At 47.5% G+C, this 25011-nt stretch overlaps 1 long non-coding RNA gene across 49 annotated transcripts; it reads left to right on the top strand.

Annotated features, from left to right (window-relative positions):
• The first annotated feature begins 993 nt into the window (after positions 1-993).
• LOC127919066 (uncharacterized) lies at positions 994-10498 on the top strand. 49 transcript variants are annotated; one of them, XR_008101810.1, is made up of 8 exons: positions 994-1070; positions 1311-1386; positions 1427-1543; positions 1935-2082; positions 2181-2677; positions 6094-6334; positions 8864-8978; positions 10488-10498. It is a non-coding gene; the product is annotated as an uncharacterized LOC127919066 (long non-coding RNA). The 49 variants fall into 49 exon arrangements; XR_008101807.1 differs by having other exon boundaries at positions 998-1090; XR_008101804.1 differs by having other exon boundaries at positions 1004-1110.
• The last annotated feature ends 14513 nt before the right edge of the window (positions 10499-25011 follow it).

Below are 25011 nucleotides of genomic sequence, written 5' to 3' on the forward strand. Positions count from 1 at the left end.
GTATCCAAATCCGGCTTTAAACTTCTTCACAACAGTATGTCGGACCTGCCTGGTGTGTTCCTTGTTCTTCATGATGCTCTCTCCGCTTTTAACGGACCTCTGAGACTATCACAGTGCAGGTGCATTTATACAGAATAATAATAATAATATATGCCATTTAGCAGACGCTTTTATCCAAAGACTTACAGTCATGTGTGCATACATTCTACGTATGGGTGGTCTTGATTACACACAGGTGGATTGTATTTATCATCATTAGTCATTTAGGTCAACATTGGATCATTCAGAGATCCTCACTGAACTTCTGGAGAGAGTCTGCTGCACTGAAAGTAAAGGGGCTGAATAATTTTGCACGCCCAACTTTTCAGTTTTTGATTTGTTAAAAAAGTTTGGAATATCCAATAAATGTCGTTCCACTTCATGATTGTGTCCCACTTGTTGTTGATTCTTCACAAAAAAATACAGTTTTATATCTTTATGTTTGAAGCCTGAAATGTGGCAAAAGGTCGCAAAGTTCAAGGGGGCCGAATACTTTCGCAAGGTACTGTATTTCTAGTGAAAAGATGTGGATGTGATAGCAGCGTAGACTACAGGTCGTCACTACTGAGGGGGTGAACGAGGAAACTACAGTTAACAGCTGAAAACACACATTCAGAGTGGAGTTGACCTGCAGTTTATACCAGTTTGTCAGGTGTCGACCTCGTTGCTGCTTGCCACATCTGTCTCTGTAACTCTGGCTATGCCAAGGAGAACCGTTGAACAAGTTCAGTCCCAATAATATTAGATTTTTTTATGTTTGTAAAAATAATTAAAGGGAATTTGCTCCAAAACAAATCTGTGAGGTCTATTATGAGAAGGAATGAGGACTTGTATTCACGGGTTCAAAATAGCACCTAGCTCCTTCTCCTGACCTCCGACCCTACGATGCCACCAGCTCAAACCCAATAGCAGGGCTATGGCTCCACCTAGCCGACCAATGGGCTCCCAAAGGTACAGGGAATAGGACAAAGGTACAGGGAATAGGACAAAGGTACAGGGAATAGGACAAAGGTACAGGGAATAGGACAAAGGTACAGGGAATAGGACAAAGGTACAGGGAATAGGACAAAGGTACAGGGAATAGGACAAAGGTACAGGGAATAGGACAAAGGTACAGGGAATAGGAATAGGACAAAGGTACAGGGATAGGACAAAGGTACAGGGATAGGACAAAGGTACAGGAATAGGACAAAGGTACAGGGAATAGGACAAAGGTACAGGAATAGGACAAAGGTACAGGGATAGGACAAAGGTACAGGAATAGGACAAAGGTACAGGAATAGGACAAAGGTACAGGAATAGGACAAAGGTACAGGGATAGGACAAAGGTACAGGGATAGGACAAAGGTACAGGGAATAGGACAAAGGTACAGGGAATAGGACAAAGGTACAGGAATAGGACAAAGGTACAGGGAATAGGACAAAGGTACAGGGAATAGGACAAAGGTACAGGGATAGGACAAAGGTACAGGGATAGGACAAAGGTACAGGGAATAGGACAAAGGTACAGGGATAGGACAAAGGTACAGGGAATAGGACAAAGGTAGAATAGGAATAGGGGAATAGGACAAAGGTTCAGGGATAGGACAAAGGTACAGGGATAGGACAAAGGTTCAGGGAATAGGACAAAGGTACAGGAATAGGACAAAGGTACAGGGATAGGACAAAGGTACAGGGATCGGACAAAGGTACAGGGATAGATACAGGGATAGGACAAAGGTACAGGGATAAGACAAAGGTACAGCGATAAGACAAAGGTACAGGGATAGGTACAGGGATAGGACAAAGGTACAGGAATAGGACAAAGGTACAGGGATAGGACAAAGGTACAGGGATAGGACAAAGGTACAGGGATAGGACAAAGGTACAGGGATAGGTACAGGGATAGGACAAAGGTACAGGGATAAGACAAAGGTACAGGGATAGGACAAAGGTACAGGGATAGGTACAGGGATAGGACAAAGGTACAGGGATAGGACAAAGGTACAGGGAATAGGACAAAGGTACAGGGAATAGGACAAAGGTACAGGGAATAGGACAAAGGTACAGGGAATAGGACAAAGGTACAGGGATAGGACAAAGGTACAGGGATAGGACAAAGGTACAGGGATAGGACAAAGGGTACAGGGAATAGGACAAAGGTACAGGGACAAAGGTACAGGGAATAGGACAAAGGTACAGGGATAGGACAAAGGTACAGGGATAGGACAAAGGTACAGGGAATAGGACAAAGGTACAGGGACAAAGGTACAGGGAATAGGACAAAGGTACAGGGATAGGACAAAGGTACAGGGATAGGACAAAGGATAGGACAAAGGTACAGGGAATAGGACAAAGGTACAGGGATAGGACAAGGGGACCTGGGTTGTACAGCCTTGAACGAGTCTTACTGTAGTCTGGCAGGACTAGCCTGGGTTAGAGCCTCATTGACCTACGCCACGGCGTGGTTCGTCGCACAGCTTCCCTTTTAACCCAGCGCCCTGTGTGATGTCTCTCTGTGTCTGTCTGTCGCACGGCACAGAAATCTTTCAATGTTTCCTCTCAGCGCGGGAGGCGGCGAGGAGCCGAGAGAGGGAGAGGGCCAGCAGCAGCGCCGGGGGAGGCCTGACCTCAGGAGGAACCAGAGGAGGAGGGGGAGGTAAGGGGGACGAGGGGGACTCTTGGACGGAGTTGGGGGAGGGGAGGAGGAGGGGAGGTAAGGGAAGGAGGGGGAGGTAAAGGAAGGAGGGGGGGAGTTGGGGGAGGTAAGGGGAGGAGGAGGAGGGGGAGGTAAGGGAAGGAGGGGGAGGTAAGGGAAGGAGGGGAGGGAAGGAGGAGGAGGGGGAGGGAAGGAGTTGGGGGAGGTAAGGGGAGGAGGGGAGGTAAAGGAAAGAGGGGGACTCTTGGACGGAGTTGGGGGAGGGGAGGAGGAGGGGGAGGTAAGGGAAGGAGGGGGAGGTAAGGGAAGGAGGGGGAGGTAAGGGAAGGAGGGGGAGGGGGAGGGAAGGAGTTGGGGGAGGTAAGGGGAGGAGGGGAGGTAAAGGAAGGAGGGGGAGGGAAGGATTTCAGGGTAGGTAAGGGAAGGAGGAGGGGAGGGAGGTAAGGGGAGGAGGAGGAGGAGGAGGAGGAGGAGGTAAAGGGGAAGGGGATTTCAGGATAGATAAAATGAGGGGTGGAGGTGGGGAAGGTTATTTCAGTATAATATAATATGTAACTATGAGGAGGTGGGGAAGGTTATTTCAGTATAATATAATATGTAACTATGAGGAGGTGGGGAAGGTTATTTCAGTATAATATAATATGTAACTATGAGGAGGTGGGGAAGGTTATTTCAGTATAATATAATATGTAACTATGAGGAGGTGGGGAAGGTTATTTCAGTATAATATAATATGTAACTATGAGGAGGTGGGGAAGGTTATTTCAGTATAATATAATATGTAACTATGAGGAGGTGGGGAAGGTTATTTCAGTATAATATGTAGCTGCCATTTAGACACTGCAAAGTGACTTGCAGTTTGTTGTTTGCTGTTGTTGTTGTTGTTTAACATATGGTTGTAATGTATGGTTTTGTATGGTTGTAACGTGTGGTTTTGTATGGTTGTAACTATGGTTTTGTATGGTTGTAACGTATGGTTTTGTATGGTTGTAATGTATGTATAATATTTGTATGGTTGTAATGTATGGTTTTGTATAATATGTAACTATGGTTTGTATATTTGTATAATATGGTTTTGTGATGGTTGTAACGTTATGGTTTTGTATGGTTGTAACGTGTGGTTTTGTATGGTTGTAATGTATGGTTTTGTATGGTTGTAATGTATGAGGAGGTGGGAAGGTTTTGTATAATATAATATGTAACTATGGTTGTAACGTTGGTTTTGTATGGTTGTAATGTATGGTTTTGTATGGTTATAATATAATATGGTTTTGAAGGTTGGTTTAATGTATAATATTTTGTATGGTTGTAGGTGGGGTGGTTTTTGTATAATATGTAACGTGTGGTTTTGTATAATATGTAACGTATGGTTATTTTATAATATGGTTGTAACGTATGGTTTTGTTATGGTTGTAATATAATATGGTTTTGTTATTTGGTATAATATAATATGTAACGTGTGGTTTTGTATGTTATTTCAGTATAATATGGTTTTGTATGGTTTATTTCAGGTTTTGTATGGTTGTAAATTATTTGTATAATGGTTGTAACGTGTGGTTTTGTATGGTTGTAATATAATGGTTTTAACTATGGTTGTAATTTGGTTTTGTATGGTTGTAACGTGTGGTTTTGTATGGTTATAATATAATATGGTTTTGTATGGTTGTAACGTGTGGTTTTGTATGGTTGTAATGTATGGTTTTGTATGGTTGTAACGTATGGTTTTGTATGGTTGTAATAATATGTAATGTGGTTTTGTATGGTTGTAACGTGTGGTTTTGTATGGTTGTAACGTATGGTTTTGTATGGTTGTAATGTATGGTTTTGTATGGTTGTAACGTGTGGTTTTGTATGGTTGTAACGTATGGTTTTGTATGGTTGTAACGTGTGGTTTTGTATGGTTGTAACGTATGGTTTTGTATGGTTGGAACGTGTGGTTTTGTATGGTTGTAACGTATGGTTGTATTGTATGGTTGTAATGTATGGTTTTATATGGTTGTAACGTGTGGTTTTGTATGGTTGTAACGTATGGTTGTAACGTATGGTTGTAACGTATGGTTCGTATGGTAGTAACGTGTGGTTTTGTATGGTTTTGTATGGTTGTAACATATGGTTTTGTATGGTTGTAACGTGTGGTTTTGTATGGTTGTAATGTATGGTTTGTATGGTTGTAACGTATGGTTTTGTATGGTTGTAACGTGTGGTTTTGTATGGTTGTAATGTATGGTTTTGTATGGTTGTAACGTGTGGTTTTGTATGGTTGTAACGTATGGTTTTGTATGGTTGTAATGTATGGTTTGTACGTATGGTTGTAACGTGTGGTTTTGTATGGTTGTAATGTATGGTTTTGTATGGTTGTAACGTGTGGTTTTGTATGGTTGTAACGTGTGGTTTTGTATGGTTGTAATGTATGGTTTTGTATGGTTGTAACGTATGGTTTTGTATGGTTGTAACGTGTGGTTTTGTATGGTTGTATGGTTGTAATGTATGGTTTTGTATGGTTGTAATGTATGGTTTTGTATGGTTGTAATGTATGGTTTTGTATGGTTTTGTATGGTTGTAATGTATGGTTTTGTATGGTTGTAACATATGGTTTTGTATGGTTGTAACATATGGTTTTGTACGGTTGTAACATATGGTTTTGTATGGTTGTAACATATGGTTGTAACGTATGGTTTTGTATGGTTGTAACGTATGGTTTTAACGTATGGTTGTAACGTATGGTTGTAACGTATGGTTGTAACGTGTGGTTTTTGTATGGTTGTAATGTATGGTTTTGTATGGTTGTAATGTATGGTTTTGTATGGTTGTAATGTATGGTTTTGTATGGTTGTAACGTATGGTTGTAACGTATGGTTGTAACGTATGGTTGTAACGTATGGTTTTATATGGTTGTAATGTATGGTTGTGTATGGTTGTAATGTATGGTTGTGTATGGTTGTAACGTATGGTTGTAACGTATGGTTGTAATGTATGGTTGTAACGTATGGTTGTAATGTATGGTTGTAACGTATGGTTTTGTATGGTTGTAACGTATGGTTTTGTATGGTTGTAATGTATGGTTGTAACGTATGGTTGTAACGTATGGTTGTAATGTATGGTTGTAACGTATGGTTGTAATGTATGGTTTTGTATGGTTGTAACGTATGGTTGTAATGTATGGTTTGTATGGTTGTAACATATGGTTTTGTACGGTTGTAACGTGTGGTTGCTTATTGTAAAATACCTTTCGGTTCAGGTTTTATAAAAGCACTTTAAAATATCTCATGTATGGTTAATTATATATGCTTGCTACAAACCACTCTAAATATTCATCGTCCTTCAGACTGATAGTTTTGGACAGCAGAAGCGAGCGCGCCTTTTCTCCTCCAGTAAAATGACCCCTTTCTATATTAACAGTGTGTTATTGTTACCAGGGGAGGCGGAGGCCTCGACATCCCAGGAGGAGAATCACGGGGAGAGACGGCTGTACGGGGCTGCCTGAGGGACAGGACCTGTACACAGCCGCCTGTAACTCTGTGGTCCACCGCTGTGCTCTGCTGGTGCTGGGGTCAGCTCTGTACTGGGGGAACTGGGGAAGGAGCACCAGGACGAGGGACACAGCAGCTTCCAGTCAGTCGGACTGGGACAGCAGGACGGGACGGGCTTCATGACCAGGTCAGAACAACACAACTTCTATGACTGTCTGGTCTGTGTAGTTCTGACTGTATGGTCTGACTGTCTGGTCTGTGTAGTTCTGACTGTATGGTCTGACTGTGTGGTCTGTGTAGTTCTGACTGTATGGTCTGTGTAGTTCTGACTGTCTGGTCTGTGTAGTTCTGACTGTCTGGTCTGTGTAGTTCTGACTGTATGGTCTGTGTAGTTCTGACTGTATGGTCTGTGTAGTTCTGACTGTCTGGTCTGTGTAGGTCTGACTGTATGGTCTGTGTAGGTCTGACTGTGGTCTGTGTAGTTCTGACTGTCTGGTCTGTGTAGGTCTGACTGTCTGGTCTGTGTAGGTCTGACTGTCTGGTCTGTGTAGTTCTGACTGTGTGGTCTGTGTAGTTCTGACTGTATGGTCTGTGTAGTTCTGACTGTGTGGTCTGTGTAGTTCTGACTGTGTGGTCTGTGTAGTTCTGACCGTGGTCTGTGTAGTTCTGACTGTGGTCTGTGTAGTTCTGACTGTGTGGTCTGTGTAGTTTTGACTGTATGGTCTGTGTAGTTCTGACTGTGGTCTGTCTCTTTCTGACTGTGGTCTGTCTCTTTCTGACTGTGGTCTGTGTTGTTCTGACTGTGGTCTGTGTTGTTCTGACTGTGGTCTGTGTAGTTCTGACTGTATGGTCTGTGTAGTTCTGACTGTATGGTCTGTGTAGTTCTGACTGTGTGGTCTGTGTAGTTCTGACTGTATGGTCTGTGTAGTTCTGACTGTGGTCTGTGTAGTTCTGACTGTGGTCTGTGTAGTTCTGACTGTGGTCTGTGTAGTTCTGACTGTGGTCTGTGTAGTTCTGACTGTGGTCTGTGTAGTTCTGACTGTGGTCTGTGTAGTTCTGACTGTGGTCTGTGTAGTTCTGACTGTGGTCTGTGTAGTTCTGACTGTGGTCTGTGTAGTTCTGACTGTGTGGTCTGTGTAGTTCTGACTGTGTGGTCTGTGTAGTTCTGACTGTGGTCTGTGTAGTTCTGACTGTATGGTCTGTGTAGTTCTGACTGTGGTCTGTGTAGTTCTGACTGTGGTCTGTGTAGTTCTGACTGTGGTCTGTGTAGTTCTGACTGTGTGGTCTGTGTAGTTCTGACTGTATGGTCTGTGTAGTTCTGACTGTGTGGTCTGACTGTCTGGTCTGTGTAGTTCTGACTGTATGGTCTGTGTAGTTCTGACTGTCTGGTCTGTGTAGTTCTGACTGTATGGTCTGTGTAGGTCTGACTGTGGTCTGTGTAGTTCTGACTGTCTGGTCTGTGTAGGTCTGACTGTCTGGTCTGTGTGGTCTGGTCTGACTGTCTGGTCTGTGTAGTTCTGACTGTGTGGTCTGTGTAGTTCTGACTGTATGGTCTGTGTAGTTCTGACTGTGTGGTCTGTGTAGTTCTGACTGTGTGGTCTGTGTAGTTCTGACCGTGGTCTGTGTAGTTCTGACTGTGGTCTGTCTCTTTCTGACTGTGGTCTGTCTCTTTCTGACTGTGGTCTGTGTTGTTCTGACTGTGGTCTGTGTAGTTCTGACTGTATGGTCTGTGTAGTTCTGACTGTGTGGTCTGTGTAGTTTTGACTGTATGGTCTGTGTAGTTCTGACTGTGGTCTGTGTAGTTCTGACTGTGGTCTGTGTCGTTCTGACTGTGGTCTGTGTCGTTCTGACTGTGGTCTGTGTAGTTCTGACTGTGGTCTGTGTAGTTCTGACTGTGGTCTGTGTAGTTCTGACTGTGTGGTCTGTGTAGTTCTGACTGTATGGTCTGGTCTGTGTAGTTCTGACTGTGGTCTGTGTAGTTCTGACTGTGGTCTGTGTAGTTCTGACTGTGGTCTGTGTAGTTCTGACTGTGTGGTCTGTGTAGTTCTGACTGTGTGGTCTGTGTAGTTCTGACTGTGGTCTGTGTAGTTCTGACTGTATGGTCTGGTCTGTGTAGTTCTGACTGTGGTCTGTGTAGTTCTGACTGTGGTCTGTGTAGTTCTGACTGTGGTCTGTGTAGTTCTGACTGTGTGGTCTGTGTAGTTCTGACTGTGTGGTCTGTGTAGTTCTGACTGTGGTCTGTGTAGTTCGTTCTGACTGTGGCCTGTGTAGTTCTGACTGTGGTCTGTGTAGTTCTGACTGTGGTCTGTGTAGTTCTGACTGTGGTCTGTGTAGTTCTGACTGTGGTCTGTGTAGTTCTGACTGTGTGGTCTGTGTAGTTCTGACTGTGGTCTGTGTAGTTCTGACTGTGGTCTGTGTAGTTCTGACTGTGGTCTGTGTAGTTCTGACTGTGGTCTGTGTAGTTCTGACTGTGTGGTCTCTGTCCTCTGCTATGAAGGAGTGAGAGTCTGAGTACAGAGAGCTGTGTGGTCTGTGTAGTTCTGACTGTGTGGTCTCTGTCCTCTGCTATGAAGGAGTGAGAGTCTGAGTACAGAGAGCTGTGTGGTCTGTGTAGTTCTGACTGTGGTCTGTGTAGTTCTGACTGTGTGGTCTGTGTAGTTCTGACTGTGTGGTCTGTGTCGTTCTGACTGTGTGGTCTCTGTCCTCTGCTATGAAGGAGTGAGAGTCTCAGTACAGAGAGCTGTCTGGTCCAGTCCAGTCCCAACTACAGGCTAATGAAGTCCAGGAGCGAATCAAATCTGTCCCTGTCTGATGAGGAGGGATGCACTCTGGTCAGTCACAACGCTGGGCCTCCTTCGGTCTGCCTTGCCTTTGTCTCTCTGTCTCCCCCTCTCTCTCTCTGTCTCTCTGTATCTCCCCCCTCTCTCTCTGTGTCAGAGAGCTGTGTGGTCCTCTCTCTGTCTGTGGTCCCCCTCTCTGTCTGTCTCTCTCTGTCTCTCTGTATCTGACCCCCTCTGGTCTCTGTGTCTCTCTGTGTCTCTCTGTGTCTCCCCCTCTCTCTCTGTGTCTCCCCCCCTCTCTCTCTGTCTCCCCCTCTCTCTCTGTCTCCCCCTCTCTCTCTGTGTCTCCCCCTCTCTCTCTGTGTCTCCCCCTCTCTCTCTCTGTCTCCCCCTCTCTCTCTGTCTCTCTCTGTATCTCCCCCTCTCTCTCTGTGTCTCTCTGTGTCTCTCTGTGTCTCCCCCTCTCTCTCTGTGTCTCCCTCTCTCTCTGTCTCCCCCTCTCTCTCTCTCTCTCTCCCCCTCTCTCTCTGTCTCTCTCTGTATCTCCCCCTCTCTCTCTGTGTCTCTCTGTCCCCCCTCTCTCTGTCTCTCTGTGTCTCCCCTCTCTCTGTGTCTCCCCCTCTCTCTCTGTCTCCCCCTCTCTCTCTGTGTCTCCCCCTCTCTCTCTGTGTCTCCCCTCTCTCTCTCTGTCTCCCCCCTCTCTCTGTGTCTCCCCCCTCTCTCTCTGTCTCCCCCTCTCTCTCTGTGTCTCCCCCTCTCTCTGTCTCCCCCCCTCTCTGTGTCTCCCCCTCTCTCTCTCTGTCTCCCCCTCTCTCTCTGTGTCTCCCCCTCTCTCTCTGTCTCCCCCCTCTCTCTGTGTCTCCCCCCCCTCTCTCTCTCTGTCTCCCCCCTCTCTCTGTGTCTCCCCCCTCTCTCTCTGTGTCTCCCCCCTCTCTCTCTGTGTCTCCCCCCTCTCTCTCTGTGTCCCCCCTCTCTCTCTGTGTCTCCTCTCTGTGTCTCCCCCTCTCTCTGTGTCTCCCTCTCTCTCTCTGTCTCCCCCTCTCTCTCTGTGTCTCCCCCTCTCTCTCTCTGTCTCCCATGTTCTGTGTCTTAAACTCTGTCTCCCACTAAGACGTCTCTCTCTCTGTCTGTTTATTGTCTAATGATCTTCTTATTCCCCCTCTCTCTCTGTCTCCCCCTCTCTCTCTGTCTTTCCTCTGTCTCTGTGTCTCCCCCTCTCTCGTGTCTCCCCCTCTCTCCTGGCATTTTCTCCCCCCTCTCTCTCTGTGTCTCCCCCCTGTCTCTGTACAATCAGTCTCCATCTCTGTCTCCCCACTACTCTCTGTCTCCAGCCCTCTGCTTCTGTGTCTCCCCCTCTCTCTCTAATGTCTCCCCCCTGTACAATCTGTAAAGTCCATTAGATGTCTCCCCCTAACCACTCTGTCTCCCCCCTCTCTCTCTGTCTCCCCCTCTCTTCAGCGTAAAGACATGTTCTGTTTTAAACAAAGGACTAATGTTCTTGTACAATCAGTAATAATAATGTTTTATTAAAATGTAACTAGTGATTTTCCTCTGTTTCAGAGTGGCAGGAGCGTGGATCTGGACTTCAGCATTTTCTCAGAAAAAGAGAGGTAAAGGACTAATGTCTTGTACAATCAGTAAAGTCCATTAGATGCTACTAACCACTACTGCTACGTGACAGCCCTCTGCTTCAGTGTAAAAAAGGTGTTCTCTTGTACAATCAGTAAAGTCCATTAGATGCGTATTAACCACTACTGCTATGTGACAGCCCTCTGCTTCAGTGTAAAAAAACAAAGGACTAATGTCTTGTACAATCAGTAAAGTCCATTAGATGTTTCCACCACTTCCTAACCAGCTCAACTCCATGGCTGTAACCACTTACGTGACAGCCCTCTGCTTGGTGTAAAAGTGTTCTCCTTGTCTTCTGAATTCCTGAAGCGTATTTGCTCCTCTTGAGACAGTTGAGCCCCAAAAACTAGCCAGCTCAACTACACCATGGCATGTTTAACCACTTCCTGTTTCCTCGAGCCAGCTCAACTCTCCATGGCTGTAACCACTTCCTGTTTCCTCTAGCCAGCTCAACTCTCCATGGCTGTAACCACTTCCTGTTTCCTCTAGCCAGCTCAACTCTCCATGGCTGTAACCACTTCCTGTTTCCTCTAGCCAGCTCAACTCTCCATGGCTGTAACCACTTCCTGTTTCCTCTAGCCAGCTCAACTCTCCATGGCTGTAACCACTTCCTGTTTCCTCTAGCCAGCTCAACTCTCCATGGCTGTAACGTCCATTCATTCCCCGTTCGAAAGGGTTCAGTTATACGGCTGGCGTTTTTAGTAGAGCTCGGTTCATCGTGTTTCTCCTGACTCGAATCGACGAGGTAGCTCGTCTGGCTCAGATGTGACAGTGTGTGTCTGTGTGTTCCTCTTGACCGTACTTCTCTTGCTTGTCAGTTGGTTTTGGTAAGACGGCACAAACACGCCGGGTTAAGAACCATTTCAGACAAAAGCCTTTTTTTTTTTTGTTTTGGTCTTGGCCACTTGCTCATCATCTCAGTTTGCCCTGCAGCATCCCTCGTCGTCATCTGATCAGGGGGGAAACAACATTCACACGTTATATTTGAATGGCTGATCAAGGCTGATGGCATGGAGTATGAGAAAGCAGCCGCCAAGCAGAGAGACGTGGATTGAATGTGAATGGACATACAGTAGTCTTATCGCAGCTAGCTTCCATCTGCTAACATAAACGCCCAATAAGGTCTTACAGTGGTGCACTTTGTATGGAGTGGATGTTATCTCATCCACCTGTAGAGGAATAGGAGTTGTGTTTCTGAAAAGCTATCTGGCCCCTCTCTCTCTCTCTCTCTCTCTCTCTCTCTCTCTCTCTCTCTCTCTTTCTGTCTCTCTCCCTCTTTCTTTCTGTCTATCTCTCTCTGTCTGTCTGTCTGTCTGTCTGTCTGTCTGTCTCTCTGTCTGTCTGTCTCCTCTCTCTCTCTCTCTTTCTGTCTCTCTCGCTCTCTCTCGCTCTCTCTGTCTGTCTCTCTCTCTCTCTCTGTATGTCTCTCTCTCTCCCTCCCCCTCTCTCTTTCCTCTCTCCTCCCTTAGGTCTACTCCACAGTTCTCCAGACTCCCTGGCTGACTCATGGTTCAGGGTGAAACACAGTAGGGACCAGCTGTACGGTTCTCCCCTCTACCAATCCTATGAGGAGTCGGACCTGGACCTGAGCCGCTCGCTGGGGGTTCACGCCCTCATAGAGAACATCGTCAGCTTCATCAGTGGAGACGTGGGAAACACCCCCGCCTTCAAAGAGCCCGAGGAGAGCATGTCTACTAGTCCACAAGGAACCATGCTGCTGGCTGAGAACCATCCTGGTGATAGCAACAACAGAAACAGGGCATAGATCAACAACAGAACAGGGTGAGAACCATCCTGGTCATATATCAACAACAGAACAGGGCTGAGGTGAGAACCATCCTGGTCATAGATCAACAACAGAACAGGGCTCAACAACAGAACAGGGCTGAGAACCATCCTGGTCATAGATCAACAACAGAACAGGGCTGAGAACCATCCTGGTCATATATCAACAACAGACAGGGCTGAAAACCATCCTGGGTCAACAACAGAACATAACCATCCTGGTGATAGATCAACAACAGAACAGGGCTGAGAACCATCCTGGTCATAGATCAACAACAGAACAGGGCTGAGAACCATCCTGGTCATGAGAACCATCATAGATCACAACAGAACAGGGCTGAGAACCATCCTGGTCATATATCAACAACAGAACAGGGCTGAGAACCATCCTGGTCATAGATCAACAACAGAACAGAACAGGAACCATCCTGAGAACCATCCTGGTCATAGATCAACAACAGAACAGGGCTGAGAACCATCCTGGTCATAGATCAACAACAGAACAGGGCTGAGAACCATCCTGGTCATAGATCAACAACAGAAACAACAGAACAGAACAGGGCTGAGAACCATCCTGGTCATAGATCAACAACAGAACAGGGGAGCTGGTCATAGATCAACAACAGAACAGAGGTGAGAACCATCCTGGTCATATATCAACAACAGAACAGGGCTGAGAACCATCCTGGTCATATATCAACAACAGAACAGGGCTGAGGTGAGAACCATCAACAACAGAACAGGGCTGGTCATAGATCAACAACAGAACAGGGCTGAGAACCATCCTGGTCATATATCAACAACAGAACAGGGCTGAGAACCATCCTGGTCATAGATCAACAACAGAACAGGGCTGAGGTGAGAAACTGGTCATCCTGGTGATAGATCAACAACAGAACAGGGCTGAGAACCATCCTGGTCATAGATCAACAACAGAACAGGGCTGAGAACCATCCTCAACAACAGAACAGGGTCATATAGATCAACAACAGAACAGGGCTGAGAACCATCCCATAGATCAACAGAACAGGGCTGGTCATAGATCAACAACAGAACAGGGGGCTGAGGGTGAGAACCATCCTGGTCATAGATCAACAACAGAACAGGGCTGAGAACCATCCTGGTCATAGATCAACAACAGAACAGGGCTGAGGTGAGAACCATCCTGGTCATAGATCAACAACAGAACAGGGCTGAGAACCATCCTGGTCATATATCAACAACAGAACAGGGCTGAGAACCATCCTGGTCATAGATCAACAACAGAACAGGGCTGAGAACCAGGTGAGAACCATCCTGGTCATAGATCAACAACAGAACAGGGCTGAGAACCATCCTGGGTCATGAGAACCATCCTGGATCAACAACAGAACAGGGTGAGAACCATCCTGGTCATAGATCAACAACAGAACAGGGCTGAGGTGAGAACCATCCTGGTCAGGGCTAGATCAACAACAGAACAGGGCTGAGAACCATCCTGGTCATAGATCAACAACAGAACAGGGCTGAGAACCATCCTGGTCATAGATCAACAGAACAGAACAGTCATATATCAACAACAGCTGAGAACCATCCTGGTCATAGATCAACAACAGAACAGAGCTGAGAACCATCCTGGTCATAGATCAACAACAGAACAGAGCTGAGAACCATCCTGGTCATAGATCAACAACAGAACAGGGCTGAGATCCTGGTCATAGATCAACAACAGAACAGGGTGAGAACCATCCTGGTGATAGATCAACAACAGAACAGGGCTGAGAACCATCCTGGTCATATATCAACAACAGAACAGGGCTGAACCATCCTGGTCATATATGAGAACCATCCTGGTCATAGATCAACAACAGAACAGAGGCTGAGAACCATCCTGGTCTCAACAACAGAACAGGGTGAGAACCATCCTGGTCATAGATCAACAACAGAACAGGGCTGGTGAGAACCATCCTGGTCATCATTTACATTTACATTACATTTAAGTCATTTAGCAGGCGGCTCTTATCCAGAGCGACTTACAAATTGGTGCATACACCTTATGACCACCAGTGGAACGAGAGAGCGGAGGAGCGGGGTGACGTGAGAGAACTTGGGAAGGTTGAACACCAGACGGGCTGCGGCGTTCTGGATGAGTTGTAGGGGTTTAATGGCACAGGCAGGGAGCCCAGCCAACAGCGAGTTGCAGTAATCAAGACGGGAGATGACAAGTGCCTGGATTAGGACCTGCGCCGCTTCCTGTGTGAGGCAGGGTCGTACTCTGCGGATGTTGTAGAGCATGAACCTACAGGAACGGGACACCGCCTTGATGTTAGTTGAGAACGTCAGGGTGTTGTCCAGGATCACGCCAAGGTTCTTAGCGCTCTGGGAGGAGGACACAATGGAGTTGTCAACCGTGATGGCGAGATCATGGAACGGGCAGTCCTTCCCCGGGAGGAAGAGGAGCTCCGTCTTGCTGAGGTTCAGCTTGAGGTGGTGATCCGTCATCCACACTGATATGTCTGCCAGACATGCAGAGATGCGATTCGCCACCTGGTCATCAGAAGGGGGAAAGGAGAAGATTAATTGTGTGTCGTCTGCATAGCAATGATAGGAGAGACCATGTGAGGTTATGACAGAGCCAAGTGACTTGGTGTATAGCGAGAATAAGAGAGGGCCTAGAACAGAGCCCTGGGGGACACCAGTGGTGAGAGCGCGTGGTGAGGAGACAGATTCTCGCCACGCCACCTGGTAGGAGCGACCTGTCAGGTAGGACGCAATCCAAGCGTGGGCCGCGCCAGAGATGCCCAACTCGGAGAGGGTGGAGAGGAGGATCTGATGGTTCACAGTATCGAAGGCAGCCGATAGGTCTAGAAGGATGAGAGCAGAGGAGAGAGAGTTAGCTTTAGCAGTGCGGAGCGCCTCCGTGATACAGAGAAGAGCAGTCTCAGTTGAATGACTAGTCTTGAAACCTGACTGATTTGGATCAAGAAGGTCATTCTGAGAGAGATAGCGGTAGAGCTGGCCAAGGACGGCACGCTCAAGAGTTTTGGAGAGAAAAGAGAGAAGGGATACTGGTCTGTAGTTGTTGACATCGGAGGGATCGAGTGTAGGTTTTTTCAGAAGGGGTGCAACTCTCGCTCTCTTGAAGACGGGAGGGACGTAGCCAGCGGTCAGGGATGAGTTGATGAGCGAGGTGAGGTAAGGGAGAAGGTCTCCGGAAATGGTCTGGAGAAGAGAGGAGGGGATAGGGTCAAGCGGGCAGGTTGTTAGGCGGCCGGCCGTCACAAGACGCGAGATTTCATCTGGAGAGAGAGGGGAGAAAGAGGTCAGAGCATAGGGTAGGGCAGTGTGAGCAGAACCAGCGGTGTCGTTTGACTTAGCAAACGAGGATCGGATGTCATCGACCTTCTTTTCAAAATGGTTGACGAAGTCATCTGCAGAGAGGGAGGAGGGAGGGGGGAGGATTCAGGAGGGAGGAGAAGGTGGCAAAGAGCTTCCTAGGGTTAGAGGCAGATGCTTGGAATTTAGAATGGTAGAAAGTGGCTTTAGCAGCAGAGACAGAGGAGGAAAATGTAGAGAGGAGGGAGTGAAAGGATGCCAGGTCCGCAGGGAGGCGAGTTTTCCTCCATTTCCGCTCGGCTGCCCGGAGCCCTGTTCTGTGAGCTCGCAATGAGTCGTCGAGCCACGGAGCGGGGAGGGGAGGACCGAGCCGGCCTGGAGGATAGGGGACATAGGGAGTCAAAGGATGCAGTAAGGGAGGAGAGGAGGGTTGAGGAGGCAGAATCAGGAGATAGGTTGGAGAAAGTTTGAGCAGAGGGAAGAGAAGATAGGATGGAAGAGGAGAGAGTAGCGGGGGAGAGAGAGCGAAGGTTGGGACGGCGCGATACCATCCGAGTAGGGGCAGTGTGGGAAGTGTTGGATGAGAGCGAGAGGGAAAAGGATACAAGGTAGTGGTCGGAGACTTGGAGGGGAGTTGCAATGAGGTTAGTGGAAGAACAGCATCTAGTAAAGATGAGGTCAAGCGTATTGCCTGCCTTGTGAGTAGGGGGAAGGTGAGAGGGTGAGGTCAAAAGAGGAGAGGAGTGGAAAGAAGGAGGCAGAGAGGAATGAGTCAAAGGTAGACGGGGGGAGTTAAAGTCGCCCAGAACTGTGAGAGGTGAGCCGTCCTCAGGAAAGGAGCTTATCAAGGCATCAAGCTCATTGATGAACTCTCTCCGAGGAACCTGAGGGCGGGCAAATGATAAGGATGTTAAGCTTGAAAGGGCTGGTAACTGTGACAGCATGGAATTCAAAGGAGGCACAGACAGATGGGTAAGGGAGAAAGAGAGAAAGACCACTTGGGAGAGATGAGGATCCCGGTGCCACCACCCCGCTGACCAGAAGCTCTCGGTGTGCGAGAACACGGGGCTTGACGAGGAGAGAGCAGTAGGAGTAGCAGTGTTATCTGTGGTGATCCATGTTTCCGTCAGTGCCAAGAAGTCAAGGGATCGTAGGAGGCATAGGCTGAGATGAACTCTGCCTTGTTGGCCGCAGATTGGCAGTTCCAGAGGCTACCAGAGACCTGAACTCCACGGGGTCACGCGCTGGGACCACCAGGATAGGGTGGTCGTGCCACGCGGTGTGGAGCGTTTGTATGGTCTGTGCAGAGAGGAGAGAACAGGGATAGACAGACACATAGTTGACAGGCTACAGAAAAGGCTACGCTAATGCAAGCAAAATTGAATGACAAGCGGACTACACGCCTCGAATGTTCAGAAAGCAGTTTACGTAGCAAGAATCTTATTGACTAAAATGATTAAAAATGATACAGTACTGCTAAAGTAGGCTAGCTGGCAGTAGCTGCGTTGTTGACACTACACTAATCAAGTCGTTCCGCTGAGTGTAATAGTTTTTACAGTGCTGCTATTCGGGGGCCAGCTGGCTAGCTAGCAGTGTTGTTTACGTTACGCTGAGTTAAAAGAACTTAATAGCTGGCTAGCTAACCTAGGAAATCGTCTAGACTACACAATTATCTTTGAAACAAAGACGGCTATGTAGCTAGCTACGATCAAACAAATCAAACCGCTTGTACTGTAATGAAACAATGTGATACTCCCTGTACCGGTGATTGAAATGAAAAAAATGTGATACTACCTGTGAATGCGACCGGTTGTTGAGTTCTATTCAGTAGACGTTGGCTAGCTGTTAGCTGTTAGCTGCTGGCCAGCTAGCAGAGTCTCCTACGTTAAGGACGACAAATAGCTGGCTAGCGAACCTCAGTGAATTAAGATAATCACTCCAAGGCTACACACACTAAACTACACAATTATCTTGAAACAAAGACAGCTATGTAGCTAGCTAACACTGAACTAATCAAGTCGTACAGTTGAGTGAATAGCACTACAGTGATGCTAATCTGTGTGCGAAGGGGCGTTGCTAGCTCCTAGATCAACAACAGAACAGGGCTGAGGTGAGAACCATCCTGGTCATAGATCAACAAACAGAACAGAGCTGAGAACCATCCTGGTCATAGATCAACAACAGAACAGAGCTGAGAACCATCCTGGTCATATATCACAACAGAACAGAGCTGAGAACCATCCTGGTCATAGATCAACAACAGAACAGAGCTGAGAACCATCCTGGTCATAGATCAACAACAGAACAGGGCTGAGAACCATCCTGGTCATAGATCAACAACAGAACAGGGCTGAGGTGAGGTGAGAACCATCCTGGTCATATATCAACAACAGAACAGAGGTGAGAACCATCCTGGTCATAGATCAACAACAGAACAGGGCTGAGGTGAGAACCATCCTGGTCATAGATCAACAACAGAACAGAGCTGAGGTGAGAACCATCCTGGTCATATATCAACAACAGAACAGAGGTGAGAACCATCCTGGTCATAGATCAACAACAGAACAGGGCTGAGAACCATCCTGGTCATAGATCAACAACAGAACAGGGCTGAGAACCATCCTGGTCATAGATCAACAACAGAACAGGGCTGAGAACCATCCTGGTCATATATCAACAACAGAACAGGGCTGAGGTGAGAACCATCCTGGTCATAGATCAACAACAGAACAGAGGTGAGAACCATCCTGGTCATATATCAACAACAGAACAGAGGTGAGAACCATCCTGGTCATATATCAACAACAGAACAGAGATGAGAACCATCCTGGTCATAGATCAACAACAGAACAGAGGTGAGAACCATACTGAGGCTATATACAGGGTATTACGGCACAGAGTCAATGTGGGAGGCTATATACAGGGTGTTACGGTACAGAGTCAATGTGGAGGCTATATACAGGGTATTACGGCACAGAGTCAATGTGGAGACTATATACAGGGTATTACGGTACAGAGTCAATGTGGAGACTATATACAGGGTGTTACAGTACAGAGTCAATGTGGAGACTATATACAGGGTGTTACAGTACAGAGTCAATGTGGAGACTATATACAGGGTGTTACGGTACAGAGTCAATGTGGAGACTATATACAGGGTATTACGTACAGAGTCAATGTGGAGACTATATACAGGGTGTTACAGTACAGAGTCAATGTGGAGACTATATTACAGGGGGTACCGTACAGAGTCAATGTGGAGGCTATATACAGGGTATTACTGGTACAGAGTCAATGTGGAGACTATATACAGGGTATTACGGCACAGAGTCAATGTGAGACTATATACAGGGTATTACTATACAGAGTCAATGTGGAGGCTATATACAGGGTATTACGGTACAGAGTCAATGTGAGGCTATATACAGGGTGTTACGGTACAGAGTCAATGTGGAGGCTATATACAGGGGGTACCAGTACAGAGTCAATGTGGAGATTATATACAGGGTATTACGGTACAGAGTCAATATGGAGGCTATATACAGGGTATTACGTGTACAGAGTCAATGTGAGGCTATATACAGGTATTACGGTACAGAGTCAATGTGGAGACTATATACAGGGTATTACGATACAGAGTCAATGTGTGAGACTATATACAGGGTATTACAGTACAGAGTCAATGTGAGATTATATACAGGGTATTACGGTACAGAGTCAATGTGGAGGCTATATACAGGGTATTACGGTACAGAGTCAATGTGGAGGCTATATACAGGGTATTACGGTACAGAGTCAATGTGGAGACTATATACAGGGTATTACAGTACAGAGTCAATGTGGAGGCTATATACAGGTATTACAGTACAGAGTCAATGTGGAGACTATATACAGGGTATTACAGTACAGAGTCAATGTGGAGGCTATATACAGGGGGTACCGGTACAGAGTCAAATGTGGAGGCTATATACAGGGTATTACGGTACAGAGTCAATGTGGAGACTATATACAGGGTGTTACGGTACAGAGTCAATGTGGAGGCTATATACAGGGTATTATGGTACAGAGTCTATGTGGAGGCTATATACAGGTATTATGGTACAGAGTCAATGGGGAGGCTATATACAGGGTGTTACGGTACAGAGTCAATGGGAGGCTATATACAGGGTGTTACGGTACAGAGTCAATGTGGAGGCTATATACAGGGGGTACCAGTACAGAGTCAATGTGGAGGTTATATACAGGGTATTACGGTACAGAGTCAATGTGGAGGCTATATACAGGGTGTTACGGTACAGAGTCAATGTGGAGGCTATATACAGGGGGTACCAGTACAGAGTCAATGTGGAGGTTATATACAGGGTATTACGGTACAGAGTCAATGTGGAGGCTATATACAGGGGGTACCAGTACAGAGTCAATGTGGAGATTATATACAGGGTATTACGGTACAGAGTCAATGTGGAGGCTATATACAGGGTATTACGGTACAGAGTCAATGTGGAGGCTATATACAGGGTATTACGGTACAGAGTCAATGTGGAGACTATATACAGGGTATTACGGTACAGAGTCAATGTGGAGACTATATACAGGGTATTACAGTACAGAGTCAATGTGGAGATTATATACAGGGTATTACGGTACAGAGTCAATGTGGAGGCTATATACAGGGTATTACGGTACAGAGTCAATGTGGAGGCTATATACAGGGTATTACGGTACAGAGTCAATGTGGAGACTATATACAGGGTATTACAGTACAGAGTCAATGTGGAGGCTATATACAGGGTATTACAGTACAGAGTCAATGTGGAGACTATATACAGGGTATTACAGTACAGAGTCAATGTGGAGGCTATATACAGGGGTACCGGTACAGAGTCAATGTGGAGGCTATATACAGGGTATTACGGTACAGAGTCAATGTGGAGACTATATACAGGGTGTTACGGTACAGAGTCAATGTGGAGGCTATATACAGGGTATTATGGTACAGAGTCAATGTGGAGGCTATATACAGGGTATTATGGTACAGAGTCAATGGGGAGGCTATATACAGGGTGTTACGGTACAGAGTCAATGTGGAGGCTATATACAGGGTGTTACGGTACAGAGTCAATGTGGAGGCTATATACAGGGGGTACCAGTACAGAGTCAATGTGGAGGTTATATACAGGGTATTACGGTACAGAGTCAATGTGGAGGCTATATACAGGGTGTTACGGTACAGAGTCAAAGTGGAGGCTATATACAGGGGATTACCAGTACAGAGTCAATGTGGAGGCTATATACAGGGTATTACGGTACAGAGTCAATGTGGAGGCTATATACAGGGTGTTACGGTACAGAGTCAATGTGGAGGCTATATACAGGGTGTTACGGTACAGAGTCATCTAGGACTAATGTGTGTCAATGTTTTCTCCAGCTGCGTCTGGAGGCTCTACACCAGATCGTGGTGCTGATCTCTGGGATGGAGGAGAAGAGTAGCCAGGCTGCAGGAGGTGGTGGGAGCGGACCAGGAAGTCGACCCAGCCCCAGCGTCGCCTTCCAGTCCACCTCCCTCCTGACCTCCGTCAGGTTACAGTTCCTGGCTGGATGTTTCGGTCTAGGGACCGTGGGCACCGGGGGACTGAAGGGAGAGAATGTCCAGCTACACCACTACCAGGTACGGGGGACTAGGGAGAGAGTGTTCAGGTACGGGGGACGAGGGAGAGAGTGTTCAGGTACAACGCTACCAGCTACGGGAGGGACTAGGGAGAGAGTGTTCAGGTACAACGCTACCAGGTACGGGGGACTAGGGAGAGAGTGTTCAGGTACGGGGGACTAGGGAGAGAGTGTTCAGGTACAACGCTACCAGGTACGGGAGGGACTAGGAGAGAGTGTTCAGGTACAACGCTACCAGGTACAGGAGGGACTAGGAGAGAGTGTTCAGGTACGGGGACGAGAGAGAGAGTGTTCAGGTACAACGCTACCAGGTACGGGAGGGACTAGGGAGAGAGTGTTCAGGTACAACGCTACCAGCTACGGGAGGGACTAGGGAGAGAGTGTTCAGGTACAACGCTACCAGGTACAGGAGGGACTAGGAGAGAGTGTTCAGGTACAACGCTACCAGCTACGGGAGGATCTAGGGAGAGTGTTCAGGTACAACGCTACCAGCTACGGGAGGGAGAGAGTGTTCAGGTACAACGCTACCAGCTACGGGAGGGACTAGGAGAGAGTGTTCAGGTACAACGCTACCAGCTACGGGAGGGACTAGGGAGAGTGTTCAGGTACAACGCTACCAGCTACGGGAGGGACTAGGAGAGAGTGTTCAGGTACAACGCTACCAGCTACGGGAGGGACTAGGAGAGAGTGTTCAGAGTACAACGCTACCAGGTACAGGAGGGACTAGGGAGAGAGTGTTCAGGTACGGGGACGAGGAGAGAGAGTGTTCAGGTACAACGCTACCAGGTACGGGAGGAACTAGGGAGAAGTGTTCAGAGTACAACGCTACCAGGTACAGGAGGGACTAGGGAGAGAGTGTTCAGGTACGGGGGACGAGAGAGAGTGTTCAGGTACAACGCTACCAGGTGCGGGAGGGACTAGGGAGAGAGTGTTCAGGTACAACGCTACCAGCTACGGGAGGACTAGGGAGAGAGTGTTCAGGTACAACGCTACCAGGTACAGGAGGGACTAGGGAGAGAGTGTTCAGAGTACAACGCTACCAGGTACAGGAGGACTAAGGAGAGAGTGTTCAGGAAATACGGGGAGGAACTAGGAGAAAGTGTTCAGGTACGGGGGACGAGGAGAAAGTGTTCAGGAATGCGGGGACTAGGGAGAGAGTGTTCCAGAAATGCAGGGGGTCTAGGGAGAGAGTGTTCAGGTGCAGAAACTAGGGAGAAGTGTTCAGGAATGCAGGGGTCTAAAGGAGAGAGTGTTCAGGTATAGGGGACTAAGGGAGAGAGTATTCAGGAATACGGAGAGACTAGGAGAGAGTGTTCAGAGTACGAGGGGACGAGAGAGAAAGTATTCAGAATGCAGGGAGACTAGGGAGAGAGTGTTCAGATACGGGGGTCTAGGAGAGAGTGTTCAGGTACGGAGGACTAGGAGAGAGTATTCCAGGTACGGAAGGTCTAGGGAGAAGGTGTTCAGGTATAGGAGGGACTAGGGAGAGAGTGTTCAGGTACACCACTACCAGGTACGGGGGACTAGGGAGAGAGTGTTCAGGTACAGGGGTCTAGGAGAGAGTGTTCAGGTACAGGGACGAGGGAGAGAAGTGTTCAGGTACAACGCTACCAGGTGCAGGAGGGACTAGGGAGAGAGTGTTCAGGTACGAGGGACGAGAGAGAGAGTGTTCAGGTGCACCACTACCAGGTGCGAGGGGACTAGGGAGAGAGTGTTCAGGAACAACGCTACCAGGTACGAGGAGCTAGGAGAAAGTGTTCAGATACGGGGGGACTAGGGAGAGAGTGTTCAGGTACACCACTACCAGGTACGGGGACTAGGGAGAGAGTGTTCAGGTACGGGGGTCTAGGGAGAGAGTGTTCAGGTACGGGGGGTCTAGGGAGAGGGTGTTCCAGGGTACGGGGGGTCTAGGGAGAGAGTGTTCAGGTACACCACTACCAGGTACGGGGGACTAGGGAGAGAGTGTTCAGATGCGGGGGACTAGGGAGAAGGGTGTTCAGGTATGGGGGACTAGGGAGAGGGTGTTCAGGTATGGGGGACTAGGGAGAGAGTGTTCAGGTACGGGGGGGTCTAGGGAGAGAGTGTTCAGGTACGGGGGACTAGGGAGAGAGTGTTCAGGTACGGGGGGGTCTAGGGAGAGAGTGTTCAGGTACAGGAGGGACTAGGGAGAGAGTGTTCAGGTACAGGAGGGACTAGGGAGAGAGTGTTCAGGTACACCACTACCAGGTACGGGGACTAAGGGAGAGAGTGTTCAGGTACGGGGGTCTAGGGAGAGAGTGTTCAGGTACGGGGGTCTAGGGAGAGAGTGTTCAGGTACACCACTACCAGGTACGGGGGACTAGGAGAGAGTGTTCAGGAACAACGCTACCAGGTACGAGGGGGACTAGGGAGAGAGTGTTCAGGTACAACTCTACCAGGTACGGGAGGACTAGGGAAAGAGAGTGTTCAGGCACGGGGTCTAGGGAGAGAGTGTTCAGGTACGGGGGGACTAGGGAGAGAGTGTTCAGGTACGGGGACTAGGGAGAGAGTGTTCGGGTACGGGGGGTCTAGGAGAGAGTGTTCAGGTACGGGGGCCCAGGGAGACGAACAGGTACAGCGCTGACGCAGGCACGGGGGACTAAGGAGAGAGTGTTCAGGGTGCGGGGAGGTCTAGGGAGAGAGTGTTCAGGTACGGGGAGGTCTAGGGAGAGAGTGTTCAGGTTCAACGCTACCAGGTACGGGGGACTAGGGAGAGAGTGTTCAGGTACGGGGAGGACTAGGGAGAGAGTGTTCAGGTACACCACAACCAGGTACGGGGGGACTAGGGAGAGAGTGTTCAGGTACAACGCTACCAGGTACGGGGGGACTAGGGAGAGAGTGTTCAGGTACAACGCTACCAGGTACGGGAGGGACTAGGGAGAGAGTGTTCAGGTTCAACGCTACCAGGTACAGGGGGACTAGGGAGAGAGTGTTCAGGCACGGGGCGAGGAGAGAGTGTTCAGGTACGGGAGGCCTAGGGAGAGAGTGTTCAGGTACGAGGACTAGGGAGAGGGTGTTCAGGTATGGGGGACTAGGGAGAGAGTGTTCAGGTACACCACTACCAGGTATGATGTTACCAGTGGTATATTAACATGATGTTACCAGTGGTATATTACCATGATGTTACCAGTGGTATATTGCCATGATGTTACCAGTGGTATATTGCCAGTGGTATATTAACATGATGTTACCAGTGAGTATATTAACATGATGTTACCAGTGGTATATTAACATGATGTTACCAGTGGTATATTGCGGATATACATGATGTTACCAGTGGTATATTACCATGATGTTACCAGTGGTATATTAAAATTATGTTACCAGTGGTATATTACCATGATGTTACCAGTGGTATATTAACATGATGTTACCAGTGGTATATTACCATGATGTTACCAGTGCATGGTAATACGTGTTAACCATGATGTTACCAGTGGTATTACCATGATGTTACCAGTGGTATATTAACATGATGTTACCAGTGGTATATTAACATGATGTTACCAGTGGTATATTAACATGATGTTACCAGTGGTATATTAACATGATATTACCAGTGGTATATTACCATGATGTTACCAGTGGTATATTAAGGTATGTTACCAGTGGTATATTAACATGATGTTACCAGTGGTATATTACCATGATGTTACCAGTGGTATATTAA

This window comes from Oncorhynchus keta, unplaced genomic scaffold (genome assembly GCF_023373465.1).
Source record: "Oncorhynchus keta strain PuntledgeMale-10-30-2019 unplaced genomic scaffold, Oket_V2 Un_contig_15627_pilon_pilon, whole genome shotgun sequence".
In the NCBI taxonomy this organism is placed as follows: Eukaryota; Metazoa; Chordata; class Actinopteri; order Salmoniformes; family Salmonidae; genus Oncorhynchus; species Oncorhynchus keta.